We start from the raw sequence: 18,244 nt of genomic DNA, 5'->3' as shown, positions 1-18,244 counted from the left end.
TCAACCATATTCTGACTGGATTTGAGGTCCATTTCTCAAGGTGACATAGTGGTGAATGCATTTTTATGGCTATCTTTAAAATAAAATAGTTATTTTTGTTCTTATTTTTATTGAAAATAAATGTTTTAATACAATAAATTCTGTCTATGCTTTTCCTCCCTCAACTCTTTTTGGATCCTCATTACTTTCCACACACCCAAGTCAATACCTATTCTTTCTTCCTCTCTCTCAATAGGATACAAAAATGCAGCTAAAATTACAATAAAATAAAACTATGCAAAATAAAAACAAAGACACTAGAATAGGACAAAACAGAAGAAAAAGAGCCAAAGAAGAGTTAAAGAAGCATATGTAGATGCTGAGAGACACACATTCACATACAGATAAATCCCATAAAAACAGAAAACCTGGAAACACAGTATATGCTCAAAAAAATAAACCTATAAAGTAAAAGAAAAAAATCTCTGAGAAACAGTTATGAGATAAAAAATTTTGAAAATACCACTGATTTTGTTTTGTGTTGGACTTCTTTTTTTAATTTGGACAATGGTATTCTAAATTTTAATTTTGTATGCTTTATTATAAAAAATCATTGGAAATAAATAAAAATACTAGAGATTAAAATAAACTAGATCCAATGTCTGTACAATTCAATAAACTTTTACACAGTTGGAATAGACCTTCAGAATAAAGTGAAATACTTCTTTATTGGGTCACTAATTGCAAAAGAAACTATTACAAAAGAGTTACTGAGTCCAGAGAAACAATTATTATATTATATGATGTTTGTCATGGTAGTGATATAAACCCTAAAGATGGAGAATGACATTTGGCACTGCCACATTCAATTTAGAGTAATCAGATTAGAGCAGATACAATTTAGATGTTTGGAGGTAGGGTATTTGTGGTAGTAAAACTTATTTTGTGAAGCTCCCCAAATGGAAAGCTTTTCTCAGCAGATGACCTTTTTGAAGTGAGAAGGAGATTTTCAACTTGTTCATGCTGACAACTTATGAGTTATACACTAATATTTCTGGGGATTTTTTCTTGAAATGACATTGGGTTTTGAATTGGGCCCTATGTAATGGCAGGGATAGGACAAATGAATTACTTTCCCTCTATATTACCTTTCTTCATTTTAAATTATTCCTCCGTCACTTAAGAGCTTCATGAATATATGTTTGTTCTTACTTCACGGGTAGTAGGCATCGTGATGTGTTCATCATACCTTCTCAAATTACCAACAGTAAAGGGAACTGAAGCCCAGAAGGATAATAAACCCCACTAAAGCAAAGCAACACCAGAACAAAATTTTAGATGTGACTTGAGTCTCCTGGTCCCTGTTATGGTTCTCTTTTTCCATTAGCTATATAAAAATAGTTTTTCTATAGAGCTGGTGCTATTTCTACAACCCCAAACAAATGTCTAAACATTTGTTATATACAGCTTCCTATAGCCAGAAATACTTCACATCCACTAGAAAGAGACCAAATTCATTAATTTTAGAAGTTTGGAAGTCAACACACTGGGTAGTACGTCCTTTTCATGGGTTGGAGATGATGGCTCTTTATTTTTATTACCACTTCTTTGTAATGTTTGATTTAAAAATATGTAAATGATGATATTATGGAAGGTATTTTGTGAATCAAATAACATCCATTTGATTAACAAACTTGCCTATATTTGCGTTTTTTTAATAAATTATTTTAATGTTTATTAGGCATAAGTATGTGCTTTGGCATATGCACATATGAACATAGGTGTCCACCATGGTATGGGACCATGGTCTATATTCTGTCAATTATACTTTAAATAAACACTGATTGGCTAGTAGCCAGGCAGGAAGTATAGGCAGGACAACCAGACACGAAGTAGAGGTGGGTCAATGAAAACAGGAGAATTTTGGGAAGGAGAAAGCCCATTCCTCTGCAGTTGTGACCTGACCACAGAAGAAACAACATGGGAATGCCTTGCTGAATAAGGTACTGAGCCACATGGCTAACATAGACAAGAATAATGGGCTAATATAAGTTATAAGATTTACTAAGAAGCCTGAGCTAATGGGCCAATCAGTTTATAGTTAATGTAGACCTCTGTGTGATTTGTTTGGGATGTAACGATTGTGGGAACCTGGCAGGACAGAAACTCAAACAACACCCACAGAGGCCAGAAGCATGGCAGGCTTAAAGATAGTTGTGAGCTGCCCTCAACAGAAGTGCTGGACACTAAACTCGTATTCTCTGTAAGAACAAAATGATTTTGACAGTTTACTTGTCTCTTCAGCTCCAAAGGTGAGATTTTAAAAAGTGATTTAACTTTATTTTTTTTTCTTTTAAGACTGTTAAAAATAACTTACAGTGATAGTCACAGATGAACAACAAAGCCCAACATTGTCAGTGAATGCCTATGACTGAAGATATGCTAGATAGGGTTAAGGTACATGATAACTCCTTACTTTGATTTTTCTTTTTTTTTGTTTGGTTTTTCGAGACAGGGTTTCTCTGTGGCTTTGGAGCCTGTCCTGGAACTCCTTACTTTGAAACAAGGAGCATTTCCTCAGTGTACAAGTTATGCATGGAAGATACAGTCCTCTGGGATATCCCCTACCATCCCATGAATTTAAACTCAGTGCAGTTAGAGAATGTTCTATGTTCCCTCATTGGAATGACACTTTTATTGAACTTTTATTTTCTATATTTAACTGTTTCAGAAGAATCATAATTTGAACTAAAATAATTTTAGGTAGATATTCTTATTTAAATTGTTTTTCAATTAAGAATAAACTATATTTAGAACCTTTGCACTATATATATAGCTTTACTTCAGGATTATCCCTTCTTGTATTTTCCACCTTCTACTCTTTGCCTGATTGCTTTTGATGACTACCTCTCTGACTTCACTGACAAGTGTCAGCCTATGGGAAATAAACTCTGCAGTTGCATGGGTCTACATCTCTGACCTTATTTCCTTCTGTGTGCAAATCATGTTTACACCTTAGGCTTTAGAGCCCTCTGTATTATGGATGTCTAAACAAACAGCATATTTATGTACTTTATATTTTGTATTTATTAATATATAATATTTTATATTATATACTTGACTTATTAGAGTGGCTTACATGCTATGGTACAAGTAATCCAACAATGACTCTTTCCTGACATACCAAGAATCTGGTAGTAATTCAGTCCATGAGACTGGATGTCTCAGAAGTCCCAATCTAGTCTAGAAGTATCAGGGAATTCCTAGAGAGCTTCTCATAGTATACATTGCAATGACAAAAGAGTAGGTTCTAAAGTCCATGATGTAAGAGTAAGATAGATAAACTTTCCAGTGAGAGTGAAGACAAGCAGTCAAACAGCAAAAGCTTCCTTTTTGCATGTCCTCTTATGTAGGCCTACCCCAAAAGGTTGCCCCAGTTTTATGGTGGGTCTTCTAAGTTCATATGATACAAATTTACAATGAGTCTTCTCACCTCAAATGATTCAGTCAAGAAAATCTTGTGCAGGTGTGCCCAGCAGTTTGAGTTTTAGTTGATTCCAGATGGAGTCAAGTTAACAATCAAAATTAGTTGTTATACCACCTATGCTTTCTTCCATTGCCATATTTCAGGTTAAAAATGACTTAACTTCATACTATAATTCTGTATCTATACTGATATCTTGTTCATTTAGACATTTACACATATTCAAGACCTTTTGATTTAAGGAGTTTAACAAAATCGTCAATAAATAAAAATACATATTAATTAAAAAACTCTGTCCTCAGAGGTAACCCAGACCCAGAAAGAAAAATAAGATATATATCCACTTATAAGTGGATTTTAGTCATTAAGTACATGATATTCCATTTGGGGAGTCACATGGATCATCCTCGTAGGGGAAAATAGAAAAGATTTTATGGGCAGTCTGAGGGGTGGGGAAGACTGGAATGGTGAAGATCAGGTAGACAGGGGGAGGGAAGAGGAAGAGGGTAAGGGACTGAATGTGAGCAGAGACAGCTGAAATTGAGGGACATTTGGAGGGGTGGTATGAAAATCCAGTGCGGTGGAAACTTCCTAAAATATATGAAGGCAATCCTAATGAAGTCTCCAGATAACAGGGAAGACAGAGTCTGAAATAGTCATCTCTTGTAACTGAATGAAGATTCCAGTACTGTGACTCAGTTATATCCAATTGAGGTGTTGGCCAAAGGGTCCCATAGAAGTCCCCAAACTCATGATGTTGCTAAGAAAATAGGTTGCTGTCAGTCAGTGGAGATAACACCCACACAACTCATTGTACACAGAGAAGTAGAGCTAGTGTCTACAAAGAACTTTCTCTCACATAGTCTAGCATCTTTGGTATTGAAAGGTAATTTGCAAGATACCAAAAGAGAAATAATCACACCTGCCCAGTCACAAACCCTTCGATCTACAATGCTGTCCTGTCTACAAAATATGTTAGGTAATGGTGGCACAAAAAATAGGCGAGAGTAACTAACTGATATCTGATTGGACTTAAGGGTCACTCAACGAGATAGCTCCCATACTTGACACCTAAGGTAAAACCAAATACTACTTGTCTTAAAAAATTACAGTGTTGAAATGATTCCTAATGATATTCTGTTATACTCCTAATTCAATGCCTTATTTAGCCATCATTAGAGCAGCTTCCTTCTACAGCAGACAGGATCAAATTATAAACCCATTGCCAGACTTGACACACACACACACACACACACACACACACACACACACACACACACACACACAGACAGAATAGAAGAAGAAGAAGAAGAAGAAGAAGAAGAAGAAGAAGAAGAAGAAGAAGAAGAAGAAGAAGAGAGAAAGAGGGTTGTTAGAATATTCAACTCTAAATGAGATAGCTCCATCAAATCCCTCTCTCAGAGCTCAGAGAAAACTGATGAAGAGAAGGCAGAAGAGTGTAAGAGCTTGCAGGGACAAAGAACATCAGAATAAATCCTTCTAAAACAACTAAACAAATTTAATAGTGAGTCAGCAAGCACATGGCCTGCATTAATATTTTATGACTTCTGAGTGTGTGAATGAGGTATTCTCTGATTCTCCTGACTTCTCTTGGGGTTCTTTTCTTTCTTTTGGTTTGCTTTGTCTAGTTTTGATATGATGGTCTGGTGTGGGAAGTCCTTCTGTATATGTGTTGCTTTTATTGGTTAATGAATAAATCTGTTTTGACCAATGGCTTAGCAGAATAGAGCTATATGGGAAAACTAAACTGAATGCTGGGAGAAGGAAGGTGGAGTCAAGGAGAAGCCATGGAATCACTACTAAAGACAGACATGAGCCTCCAGCCAGAACCTTTCTGGTAGGCCACAAGCCTCATGGTAAAATATAAAATAACGGAAATTGGTTAATTTAAGATATGAGTAAGTCAGAAATATGCTTAAGCTATTGGCCAAACAGTATTGCAAATAATAGAGGTTCTGTGATTATTTCATTGTCTGGACAGCTGGGAACAAACAAGCTGCCTTCCTCAACAATGGTCTTTGTTTTATCTTATTGTATTTTATTTTGTCATGTTTTGTTTTTATCTCTTAAAAGCCTGATCTTTTCTAATAAGAGATAGAGAGTGGATCCAAATGGGAGAAAAACAAGGGACTAACTGAGAGGTGAAGAGGGAGAGTAAACTTTATTATGGATATAGTGTATGAGAAAATAATCAATTTTAATTAAAGGGAAAAATTAATAGATAAATATTAAATACCCAAATTCAAAACTGAAAATCTGGGAGACACTCACAATATCAAGGTTCACAGGTTGGGAGAAGTTCAGTTCTGTCAGAAACAGTTGAGTACAAATGCTCACCCACCAACCAACAGCTACTCCACAATATAAGAACAAGACCTGCTCATACTGTGTCTTATGTGGACTGGTATCTATCGTACCTCGCATTAACTCCTTGTAATGCCACATGCAATGGAGCAACTGAAGCTAAACACAATACATAGAGCTTTTTTTCTTTCATATTCTGTCCCCACCAACTGTACTACTAATTTTTTTCATGTCTATGATCAAATAGCTTAAAATGATCTACTTGCTGGTCTAAGTACTTATTTAACCTCAGATTTATAGGGACATAAGGCAACATAATGGGACAACTCATGCCATAACATCAGGCATGTGATACAGTTGGTTATATGGCATTTGCAATCTCCCATTCTTCTAAACCCCCAAGACGTCTCAGCAGGTCCCATCTCCAAGGGTTCCACAGTGTCTCCAACAGCACAGTCTTTTGGGGTCCAGACATTCAAACATATGGGATGGTGGTGGACATTTCACATCAAATCCATTTCATGAACTCAAGCCACTTTAATAATAACAATCTTAATATAAACAACAAAAACTTAAAAAAAATCTGTCTTTGGAAGTCACTTAACTTTTCAAATGACGATCACATTGCCATTTTTCAACTCCTAAATAGCAGTACTGCATTCTCAGAAAGATTCATCATAATAACTGTCAACAGCAGTCTGTAATCAGGTAAGACGAAGAATGACAGTTTTCCTACATGTAGAGATTCTCTTCTGTCATTCTGGGTATTGGTACTATATTTCTTCATAGCTTTGTTTTTCTATTCCTAAATCATTGGTGGGTTTTGTTTCCTTTTTTTGTTGGTATGTCTAGATTTAGTACTTTTCTTGTGAAAACATTTGAGGTGTTTGGCTACTAGTCTCATTATGATGAGTAGATTAGATACACTAGACAGCTTTCAACCTCATGTAGAAACTGGCCCAGTGAACTTTCTCATGTTCTGACTAATTTTCAAATTTCTTTATTGCTAACAAATAATTGGATAAGATCAAAACACTTAATCGTAAGTATGTTATTTTTTAAAACATGAAATATTTTTGTCTTTTTATAGACTTTGAACTTTTCAAAATTAAAATAATCCTAGAACTTAAGAAGGGGTAGTTTGGTGTAAGAAGTTTACCATAGTAGAATATTTTCCCCATGACAATATTGGAGGTTGATTTTAAATAATAATATATTATGATTCACAAAATCTGCATCTGTAGCTAAAGGAGGAAGTCACAAAATAATCCTACACCAGTTCAGAATTATGAATAATAAAGGGTTACTTATTTAGGACTAGACTCACAGATCACAATCCTCTGCTGGAACGGGGAACAACTACTGAATTCCACAGCTGGAAGTGAGAGCTGGAAGCAAAGAGAGTGAGCACACCCTTTACAGCTACATTTACAGTATAAGATACCATGTCTGAGTGGACTGGTATATTAAATGCTATTGAATGAAGGAGCAGAATGCACTCAAAGAACTTTGGGTGACTGTCTAAGCAGTGAGGTTTCTCTGTTATTTCTAGAGTTTTGGAAGTCGCTTACAATGTACTTCCTGTTTACTTAGGTAATATTATATCCTTCTGGATTCTTTGGTGGAGCTGAAGAATTTATAGTGATAGTTATAGTTTTCCTTAGTTATGGTAAAAGATAAAGTAGATATAAATATTGTAATTGTAATTCTTGCCTGATACCTGTTTTGTTATATGTAATTTTACTATGTTAAAGCCTTCCTTTTTGTTTAAACAGAAAAGGGGAAATGGTGTGGAAGGCCATTTTGTCTATGTGTTGCTTTTATTGGTTAATGAAAAAAGAACTTCTTTGAGCCTATAGCAGAGCAGGGTGGGGCAGAGCAGAGCTAGGCAGAAAAGATTGTACTGAATGCTGGGAGAAAGAAGGGCAGAGTCAGAGAGACACCATGGAGCCACCAGCAGAGTTAGACATGCTGAAACTTTATGGGTAAACCATTGTCACGTGGTGATACACAGATTAATGGAGATGGGTTAAATTAATATGTGAGAGTTAGCCAACAAGAAGCTAGAGCTAATGGGCCAAGCAGTGATATAGTAAATACAATTTCCATGTGGTTATTTTGGGTCTAAACTAGCCAGGCACACAGGAACCAACAAGCAGTCTCCTTACTACAAATTGGTGCCCAACATGGGACCCAAACCCATTACCCTGGGATTAACAGTCTCATGCTCTACTGAGTTAGGCTGGTGGCTGGGAACCAAAAAAGAGCCTCTGACTACATGTAGCTATTGTGCTTACTAGTTCCCTATGTAGAAGATGAGCACCAAATTATGTAGTCATTTTTCCTTGTTATGGTTATGTACCTTTGATGATTATTATCCAATTTTAATATCATAATGCCTAGAATCACTAAAGAGATAGATGTCTGGGACCCCTATGGGGAATTTTATATGTTAGGCTAACTTGTATGCATGACAGTGAGGGACTGGCTAGTTTCACCTTAGAGGAGAGAAGATTCACCTTAACTTTGGGTAGCACTAATAGGGGCTGCCAGACTGAATTGGATCAAAAGGACAAAAGCAGTTGAACATAAGTTTTCATTGTCTGTGCTTCCTCCTGATTACAGACACAGTATGATAAGCTGCCTCTCTGTTGTCATCATGACTTCATTACGATTGTGGATTGTCCCACACAACTATGAGCCTAAGTAAACTTTTAAGTTGCTCTTGCTAAGTATATTGTTTTAGTAACAGGTGACTAGCTTAGGTATTACCTGAGATACTCATTTTACAAGGTGAAAAGATTTACTTTGGCTTATTATTCAGAGGTTTTAGTCCATTTTCATCGGTTCTTGCTTATTTGTGTCTATGTAAATCATTTTACACCATGGCAGAGCATGTTACAGGTGTTAACTGACACCCTCATGGTAGCCAGGAATCAAAAGAGTTAGAGGAAACAAAAGACATAGTCCCAGGCACAGTCCCAGTGGTTGACTAACTCTCTCCAACAACAATCACCTCCTCTCAATAGCAACTGGGGGTGGCAAAAACTTTATCATCTGTTATGTATGCTCTATCTATCTATCTATCTATCTATCTATCTATCTATCTATCTATCTATCTATCTATCTATCTATCATCTATCTGTCTGTCTATGTATCTATCTATCAATCATCTATTTATCCCTCTACATATCATCTATCTAATTTTTTATTGAAAATACAATACATTCAGACCATAGTTTCCTCTCCTTCCACTACTCCCAGCACCTGCCATCCCCCAAGTCTATCCCACCTCTGTTTTCCATTCAGAAAAAATCATGGCTCCAAGAGACCAGTCAAACAAGACAAAATTGGATACAGTAAGACAAGACAAAAGGCCTCCAATCAAGGCTGGATACGTTATCCTAATAGGAGGAAGAGTCCCAAGAGTAGGCAAAAGTATTAAAGCTATATCCCCTCCAAATGTTAGTATTCTTACATAAATACCAAGCTAACAGTTATAACACATACACAGAAAACTTAGTGCAGACCCATATAGGCCCCATGTTTGCTGTTTAAGTTTCTGTGAGCCCAGTGGTTGGTGGATTCAGTGGCCCTTGCTTTCCTAGTGTACTCCACCCCTTCTGACTCCTACAGTCTTTCCTTCTCTTCTTTGGTGGTGTTCTCCAGCCTCTAGGGTAAGGACCCAAAGGAGATTCCATTCCCACAGAATGTCTAGCTGTGGATTTCTCCTCCCTGTCATGGTGTGATGTGGGTGCATTCCATGTTAATTTGACAATGGTTGGCCATCCATACAAGTTTTCTGCCACCATTGCTCCTGTACAACTCGCAGGCAGAATAGATTGTAAGTGAAGGATTTTGAACATAGATGTGAAGGTTCTACGCAGACACCAGGTCTACATCTCTACATCCAATGAGTTACAGGGATGGGACAGTCACTCAGTCATTAAATATAGGTTCACACTCCAAAATATAAAAGCCCAAAACTTTAACATGGACTGTTGGAGTTTATTTCAGATTCAGCATTTAGTACTGTCTTTGTTGTGCAGGTATCATCTTGATTTTATAGTTCCACCTCCACATACCCACTCTTCAGATACTTATTATCTCACTTAGAAGCATTGATTTTAAAAAACATTTTAATGCTTCATATAATTTCATGGTTAGCATATTTCTTTGTGATTAAACCATGAACTTTATAGATAAAATTTCCATGACTTTTAACAACAAGTCTATTTTCAATTGTTTACATAGTAGTTACTCAACAAGTATTTGGTCACTACATAAACAAACAATAAAGGGGTACATAGTTTAATAAATAATTTTATCTATATGACACATGTATTACATAAAACCAGTATATGTTTAATCAAGCAAGAGTTACATGCAAAATTAAAGTTCTTTCTTTTTATTTCATTAAAACATTCTAGTCTAATGGGTTGCAACCTGTGGTTTCTAAAACACTGTTATGACTGTTCTCTTGATGTGAAAATTGTTCTTAATTAATGATATTTTCAGTAATTATGTAAATTAGTAGATGGTCCCATCTTTTTGACTTTTTTCGTAAATGTTAAAATCTTTCTAGAATACTGTGATAGTTTGTATCCCAATATAGCTCTTGTTTTTCTTCTTTAAATTATAAAAATAATAATTTACGCAATATGCCTATGGCTTTGTTCATGCACAATTTATGTTCAAGACATAGATATTAAAACATTGAAGTTCAATTAGTCTAAGCAAGGTTGTAAGTTTGTAATCCAGGAACAGAACTAAAAAGGTGTCTAGCTCTGTCCAACAGAATAAAATTCCCTATAGATGTCTAGTCAGTCTTTATAAAGCATCATGTGAAACCCTTTGCAGCTTTGAAGTATTTTTCATGAACTTGCTTGTTTTTATGGAGAACCTACTGTAAGCTGTGCATTCTACTTTATCCATATGAATTGACTGTGTGTTTAGTAGTCCTCACCCAGATACTACATGAATAGATGTGTGCTTAGTAACCCTGGCCCTTTTACTCCAAGAACTCAGAAAATTAGGCTTTCCTAATGTTCTACATACTCATGTCTTCTTCCTTCTTCCCATGCTTTGGTCTTGGCAGAATTAGGAGGTAGCTACAACATTGATTTTCTGTTTTTTTTGTTTTTTTTTGTTTTTTTGTTTTTTTTGAGACAAGGTTTCCCTTTGTACTCCTAACTCTCCTGGAACTCACTCTGTAGTCCAAGCTGGCCTTAAAATTAGAAATCTGCTTGACATTGCCTCTGGAGTTTTGGGAGGAAGCTGTGTGCCAACACTCTTGGCTTTAATATTGATTTTCTGGTTCTTTACAAGATCCTTGAAGAAAATTCGCTCTGGTGTATTTATAAATCTTTCAAATATTAACATCTGTCATGAGGGTAACTTATGTTATTCCCATTTTTGGTAACCCTACTCTCTGCTGAATGTCATTATTAATTTTATTTTTCCAAGTTCTGTCACCTGATTGGTTAAGTTCTTCTTCACACTATCTCTGGTTTTAATCTTAGGACTGGAGAGGGAGGAGGAGAGGGAGTGAGGGGAGTGAGAGGGAAATGGGAGGAGGGGAGGAGGTGGAAATTTTTAATAAATAAATTTAAAAAACTAGCTTTACTCAGCCCCTTGAGCCATCTGATTTTAATTTTAGGATCTTATTTCAGCAAGGCAGTGCTTTGGATATGCATTTCACAGGCCCCTTTATTTATTTGGAGATCAAATGATAACCTCTGACAGTTTCTTGATACATTTAGATCTGGGATGCTATCTACAGGCCTATACCTTAAAGTCTTCATCTTCTGACCATGAAGCATGAGATACGAATGGAGGCTTTAGGAGAAGAAGCCTTTTATAGTGTTTAGTATGCTCCTGGGGGCATTACTTACACAGGATCCCATTTCATTTATCCCTCTCCTTCACAGCATTGATGCCAGTGAATGACTTTCGTGTCATGTGCTCCTCTCATAATGTGCTGTGCTGTCCACTACAGGTCTAAAAACAATGTGTACATGCAGTCACTGTCTAGAATCTCCAAATGTGAGTAAAGACAAGCCTTTTCTTTAAGTTGATTCCTCTCGAACACTTCTTACAGTAATTGAAAGTTAACGCATTACTGTCCTTCAAATACTTATTATACCATTAGCCAGGGTAGGAGTTTCAGTGTAATTGGTCCCATAACCTCATAGGGAGTGGCACTATTAGGAGGTATGGCTTTGTTGGAGTGGGTATGGCCATATTGGAGGAAGTGTGTCACTTTGGGGGAAGCCTTTGAAGTTTCCTATGCTCAGAATACCATCCAGTGAGTCAGTCGACTTTCCTGTTGCCTGCAAGATGTAGAACTCCCAGCTTATCTTTCAGTACCATCTTCCTGCATGCCACCATGCTCCCAGCCATGATGATAATGGGCTGAACCTCTGACACTGTAAGTAAGCCACACCAATTAAATGTTTTCTTTGTGAGAGTTGCTGTGGTCATGGTGTCTCTTCAAAGCAATAAACCTTAACTAAGACAACCAGGCAGTACAAGATGATAAGGTCTCTTATAGAACCTTGCTCTCTTCTTCTTTGGGCCATAACCCTCCTGAACATATGAATATATATGAACATGAAATATATAAATATATAGTATATGAATACAACCTGATATACCCATTATATAACAGCAATTAAATAAATAGAGGCATGAATGTAAGATATCACGAGGAAGTATATGAATGGGAAAAAGTTGGAGGGAGTGTTGTAAGAGGCTACTTTTTTGTTCTCAGCTGCTCAGCCCCAAAATAATCACAGAGAAACTGTATTAATTAAATCACTGCTTGGTCCATTAGCTCTAGCTTCTTATTGGCTAGCTTTTACATCTTAATTTAACCCATTTTTTATTAATCTGTGTATTGCCACATGTCTGTGGCTTATCAGCAAGATTCTGCCTGGCATCTGTCTCTGGTAGGGCTATATGGCTTCTCTCTGACTCTGCCTTCTTTTGCCTAGCATTCAGTTTAGTTTTCCCTGCCTACCTCTATTCTACCCTACCATGCCCAAGACAGATTCTTTATTCATTAACCAATAAAAGCAGTACATATACAGAAGGACCTCCCACAGCAAGGGAGGAAAGGGTAAGGAACAAGTGATGCAATTTCATTTTAATTTCAAAAATAAAATTGTATATATATGCTTATATATTATACATTTAAAATGGCCAGAATCTATCCAAAAGGCATCCTATGTTAAGCAAATGATCAAATTCAGGACACACAAGATTCAAGGCTGGCATGCATTGGGAGCAGATGTTTTGGGTAGGATGAAGTCAGGATGAGACACAGAGGCAAGAGCAAGAGCTGGAAATATTTTTTACGCTATTTATTCCTGGATCATACTTAATCTATTAATCTATTTCTATTTGTTATAAAGTAGCCAAGAATAAGAGGGCAAGTAAATTTTACTTAACAATTTGCTAGTTTTATTTGTAACTTCATATGTACTTTTATGTTCAGTCTCACATGTGAAGATAATACTAAATCCAGACCCGAATTCCAATCACACTTTGACCTCTAGTGCTAGGCTTCTTCCATTTATTATTTATCAATTTTCCTAAATAATGTTTTCTTAATAAAACTGTCTCAAAACAATACCAATTGTGTTAACTCAGTTCTTCACCTATTCTTATATTTTGAGTGATTTTCATAAAACTTGAATCACAAATTTATTTTAACCCAATTGTTCTTGATTTAAATATCTCGTTTCATCTCCAAGATCATGTTATATAGTGACTGATCTTGTATATAATTGGACTTCAGGACATGAAATTCAGATGAGGCCCTGAGTCCAATTTGTTTTTTTCACAAAATTAGATGTTTTCATCAATGTGGAAAGGCCGCCAAAGTTTTAAGATGGTGTATCTTATAATACATGAATGGCTAGAAGTACTTTGTATATTTTTAGAAGATTTATTACTAAAATGGTCTCTAAACATCTAGTTTCTTCTATATCCATTTTCAAAACACATGAAGATAATTCCCTTCTGTGAACGCATGGAATTTCTTGTGTGTGTCAGTCAGCTTTTCATTACTTTACAACATACTTTACATCAGTTGTTTTCAACCGTCCTAATGCTGCAACTATTTAATATATTTCTTCATGTTCTTCCAATCACAAAATTATTTTCATTGCTACTTCATAACTGTAAATTTCCTACTGCTTTGAATCATAATGCAAATAGCTGATATACAGGATATCAGACATGTGATCCAGGTGAAAAGGTTGTTCAACCCAAAGGGTGTCACAACACACAGGTTGAGACTGCCTTACATAACCAACTGAAAATGAAGAAATATTTATTTTTTAACTCTTGCTTCTGAAGGTTTCCGTCCACAATCTACTGGTTCTTATGTATGTCTATGAAAAACAAAATATCCTGACTGACATAAAGAGACGATCAAACTGTCCTGACTTAAATGTTTATTTATAAAATATATGAGTATAGATATGCACACATATATATATATAGTTTAAACAAATTTGTATCATGACAGGTAAGTTGGTAACAGTTTATATAAATAGGACACATGTAAGTTTAGACTGGAACAGCAGTGTTTGTTACATATATCTTTTATCTTTTATGAGGAACTACATTATTATTGGGCTTTATTATTTCATTTTTATGGAGGATATTATTTTATAGCACAACAAGGGTAGATACTAAAATATTGAAAAGAATACTAAAATATCATTTCAACATTTAGAAATTGAAATATGCTAATTATTGGATTTTGGAAATGAAAAATCAGCATTTAGATTAACTGAATTGTAGTTAGTTAGTGCAATACTGATATTACCAGGGAATAACCTGCAAGGACCTCAAAGATAAAGAAAAAAATTATTGATAGGAAAATTACACAAAGTGCAAGTACACTGAAAAATAGAAAATTTGTCAGGTGGTGGTGGCACATGCCTTTAATCCCAGCACTCGGGAGGCAGGGGCAGGCAGATCTCTGATCTCTGTGTGTTCCATGCCAGCCTGGTCTACAAGTTCCAGGACTGGCACCAAAGCAACATAGAGAAATCCTGTCTTGAAAAACAAAACCAAAAGCAAAAAAGAAGGAGAATTCATAGGTAGACAAATTTATAATAATTGGGAAAATGTTATGGATCAAAGCTCTTTTTTGTTTAATTACAAAGAAAATATAGATTATACTAAAGAGAGAAATGCTTCATCATGAGAACAGCTTTTAATAACTGCACACAGAAATAACAGAGTTCCTAGATGCTGCATTTGGTTACAGAGGATCAACACGTGCTCCAGCATGTCACTTTGGTCCTTACATGCAGATGAGGGAGAAAAGGGGCTGTCCCTATTGAGAGTTTGCATGTGATGGGGAACAGGTGCAAGGATGACCTAGGTGCCAGTGCTTGACATTTCTGTCTTGTAAGGAGCATGCCAGAGGTTACAGTGTAATCTGAAAATTTCCATAGGTTCAGTTGCTAGAGCCTTATTTTTCACAAGTCATAGAGGTAAATCAGAAAAAAACTAAATTGTGGGATACAGTCAGTCAGTGTGTGTATGTAAGTCATCTGTATGGATCAAATACACAGGCTATAGGTCTTCTGTAAAGCTTTATGGAGGGTTATAAAATTTATGAGAAAAGATAGGCTTTAATATTTCTATTCCACAGAATTCCCAGGAAAGGAAAATGAAAAGATTGGAAAGCAGAATGTGAAGTCCGTCATGAAGATGTGGGAAAAATATGACCAGGTCTCAAAGAGGAAATAAACCGACAAAGTGAAGTCACTGCTGGACTTAGACCAATTAGAAGCAGCTTGTGTGGTGCTTTGTTTTTTTCTACCCACAGAGAAACAACTATCACGTGTGGATCCATGTACAAATGTACACATGTGTTTTGAGACACAGGCTCTACACTTGCTGCATGGAGGAGAGGAAAACAAAACAAAACAAACAAACAAACAAACACCAAAGCATTTTAAAAGTGGGAATGAAAACATAATATACCTTTATAAACTTTGGATTTTTTCTTCTCTTTGCCTCTTTTTAAAAAACCTCTCTGCCTTTCCTTTTGCATTCTTTCCCTTCTACCCTATCTCCTTTTTCTTCTCCTCTCTCTTTTTCTATTTTCTTGAATGATTTTTTTTTTTTTGGTTTTTCGAGACAGGGTTTCTCTGTGGCTTTGGAGCCTGTCCTGGAACTAGATCTGTACACTAGGCTGGTTTCGAACTCACAGAGATCCACCTGCCTCTGTCTCCCGAGTGCTGGGATTAAAGGTGTGCACCACCACCACCCGGCTTGAATGAATTTTTTTTTATAATTTGGAAATTAAAATATAATTGCTTCATTCCCCTCTTCCTTTCAAACACCCTCCTTTGTATACAACCCTCCCCATACATCCTCCTTGCTTTCTCAAATTCCAAAATCTATATCTCCATTTCTACTGTCAAAGTGCTCTTCAGATCTCCAACTTCTTCCAGCTTTGTTAACTGCAACACACATCTTTCCCTTGGGCTCACTCCATGAGGGCAGCTTTTTTGGCAGATAGCCCACAGTTCTGGCATTCCCAGCATCTTGGGGTCTCAAAGGCAATTCAAGCATCACTTTTACAGCTTTACCCAATGAACCCTCTAAGCCTCCATGCAGGGACACTCCTGACACATACCTGTCCTCAGAAGCTTTCCTTAGTCACAGAGGGAGATTCCATAACCCCTATCTTCTATCCTTGGCTCTAAAACCAGAATGATGTGCTTGCTGAGACTGGAATATGGTCCCCTCATGCAGTTACATCTTGATTAGCTTTCTGTTTTTGATGCTTTCCTTCACTGTCTAAGCTAGGCTATCCTGAAACTGGAGTCCAGGCTTGCCTTGAACTCAGAGATCCTCCTGCCTCTGCAAGGTGTGGACCACCACACTTGACTCTAAACTTTTCTTTAATTCCTTATCACAAGTAGGTGCCGCACAATGTGGCCCTGTCTGCGCTCTATGAGCTAGAACCCAGTTTAGGAGCTTTGGGCAAGGGGCTGGAGATTGAGAATACACACACAGAGACAGACAGACACACAGACCTTCCAACACTGGTACCAAAAGCCCATCTTTAATAGCACCATGGAGGCTTAAATACACTGCAGTCAATGGCCAACAGGTGAAAATCCCATCCTCTGATCCTCTAAGCTAGTCACAGTTTCTAGTAACTTCAGTTAGAAGGCTCCAGACAGGGAAGAGCAGTTGAAGGCCAGAACTTAGTTGGTCCCAACAAGTAGGATGCTTAGCTGGAAACTCTGAAGTCACCACTCCCTTTATTCTACTTCGTATCAGGCTTTCCTTTAATCTGTTTCATCTTGAACAAAGAATTTAGCTCAGTTCTACTTCCTGGTATCCCATCTCTCCTTGCAATGTAAAAATCCAGTAGACTGGCATCATATGTCTTGCCCTGACACTGGTCTGTTGAGAGACTCCGATCACAAGTATTAGCCTTGTGTTTGGGATCCATAATATCCTCTTGGTTATGTTTTATTTGCTTGGCTTAAATTCCAATACCAAGTTCTGTACTAACAACCCAACCTAACTTTAACTAATGGATTTCTATATTTGCTGTGTTTCCCAAAACCGGGTCTCATACTTATAAGAGGCTGTACAGTCATAATTGTGCATAGAGAGCCATTGTATAGCTGGAGGCTTTACAGACTGAAACATATGTTCATTCTACTGATTACAAGATGTGGTGCCAGGAAGATCTAAAGGCTCTGTCTGTGATCACTGTCTTGTGAGCCTTGCATGGAAATGGAGAAATGGGTAGTGAAGACAGACCACTGTCTATCAAGACTATACTAAACTGTATCATGGCTGTGTCTTACAGACACGGGGCCTTGTGTATATTTGTGCGACTGTGTGCCTCAGGGTTCCTTCAACCCTGTCAGTGATGTTTGTTCAAACTCAAATCTATTCTGCTCTTTGCAGGTCCCTAGCAGATTCTAGGAAAGGCTTATAACTTGGTTTGACCAAAGAATTTGATTTCATTTTTGGAGGTCTAGAGTTGAAATGGAAGATAAGTCTCATGTTAGTTTTTGTGCCCTAACAGCCAGCGGATGGAATCTTATTTCCCTTTTGTGTGTCCCTAAGTGGAGAGGGTTGACTAAAAATGTTGAGCCAAGTAGTGCAGTTCTAAAGGTTAGTCCACAGTTGTTTGTCCCTAGAAATAGATATCAAGGGTTCAGGATCTCCTCCTGACAGTAGTTTTCCCTGTGGTAGGTCTATTTTAGGTTTTGGGTCTAAGGTGCTGATTTGAAAACTTCTCCCTTCACTAAGTAAGAGAAAATTATTTTTTTTAAATGTAGCTTAATGTTTTCCTAGTAATGAGATAAGAACACTATATCTTTTCTTCTATTTTTAATTTTTAAATTTATTTTAGTACCAACCACAGTTTCACTCCTTACCGTTCCCCTCCCCTCC

This window comes from Microtus ochrogaster, chromosome 2 (assembly GCF_000317375.1).
Source record: "Microtus ochrogaster isolate Prairie Vole_2 chromosome 2, MicOch1.0, whole genome shotgun sequence".
Taxonomy (NCBI): Eukaryota; Metazoa; Chordata; class Mammalia; order Rodentia; family Cricetidae; genus Microtus; species Microtus ochrogaster.
Note: the sequence above shows the minus strand (reverse complement) of the source record.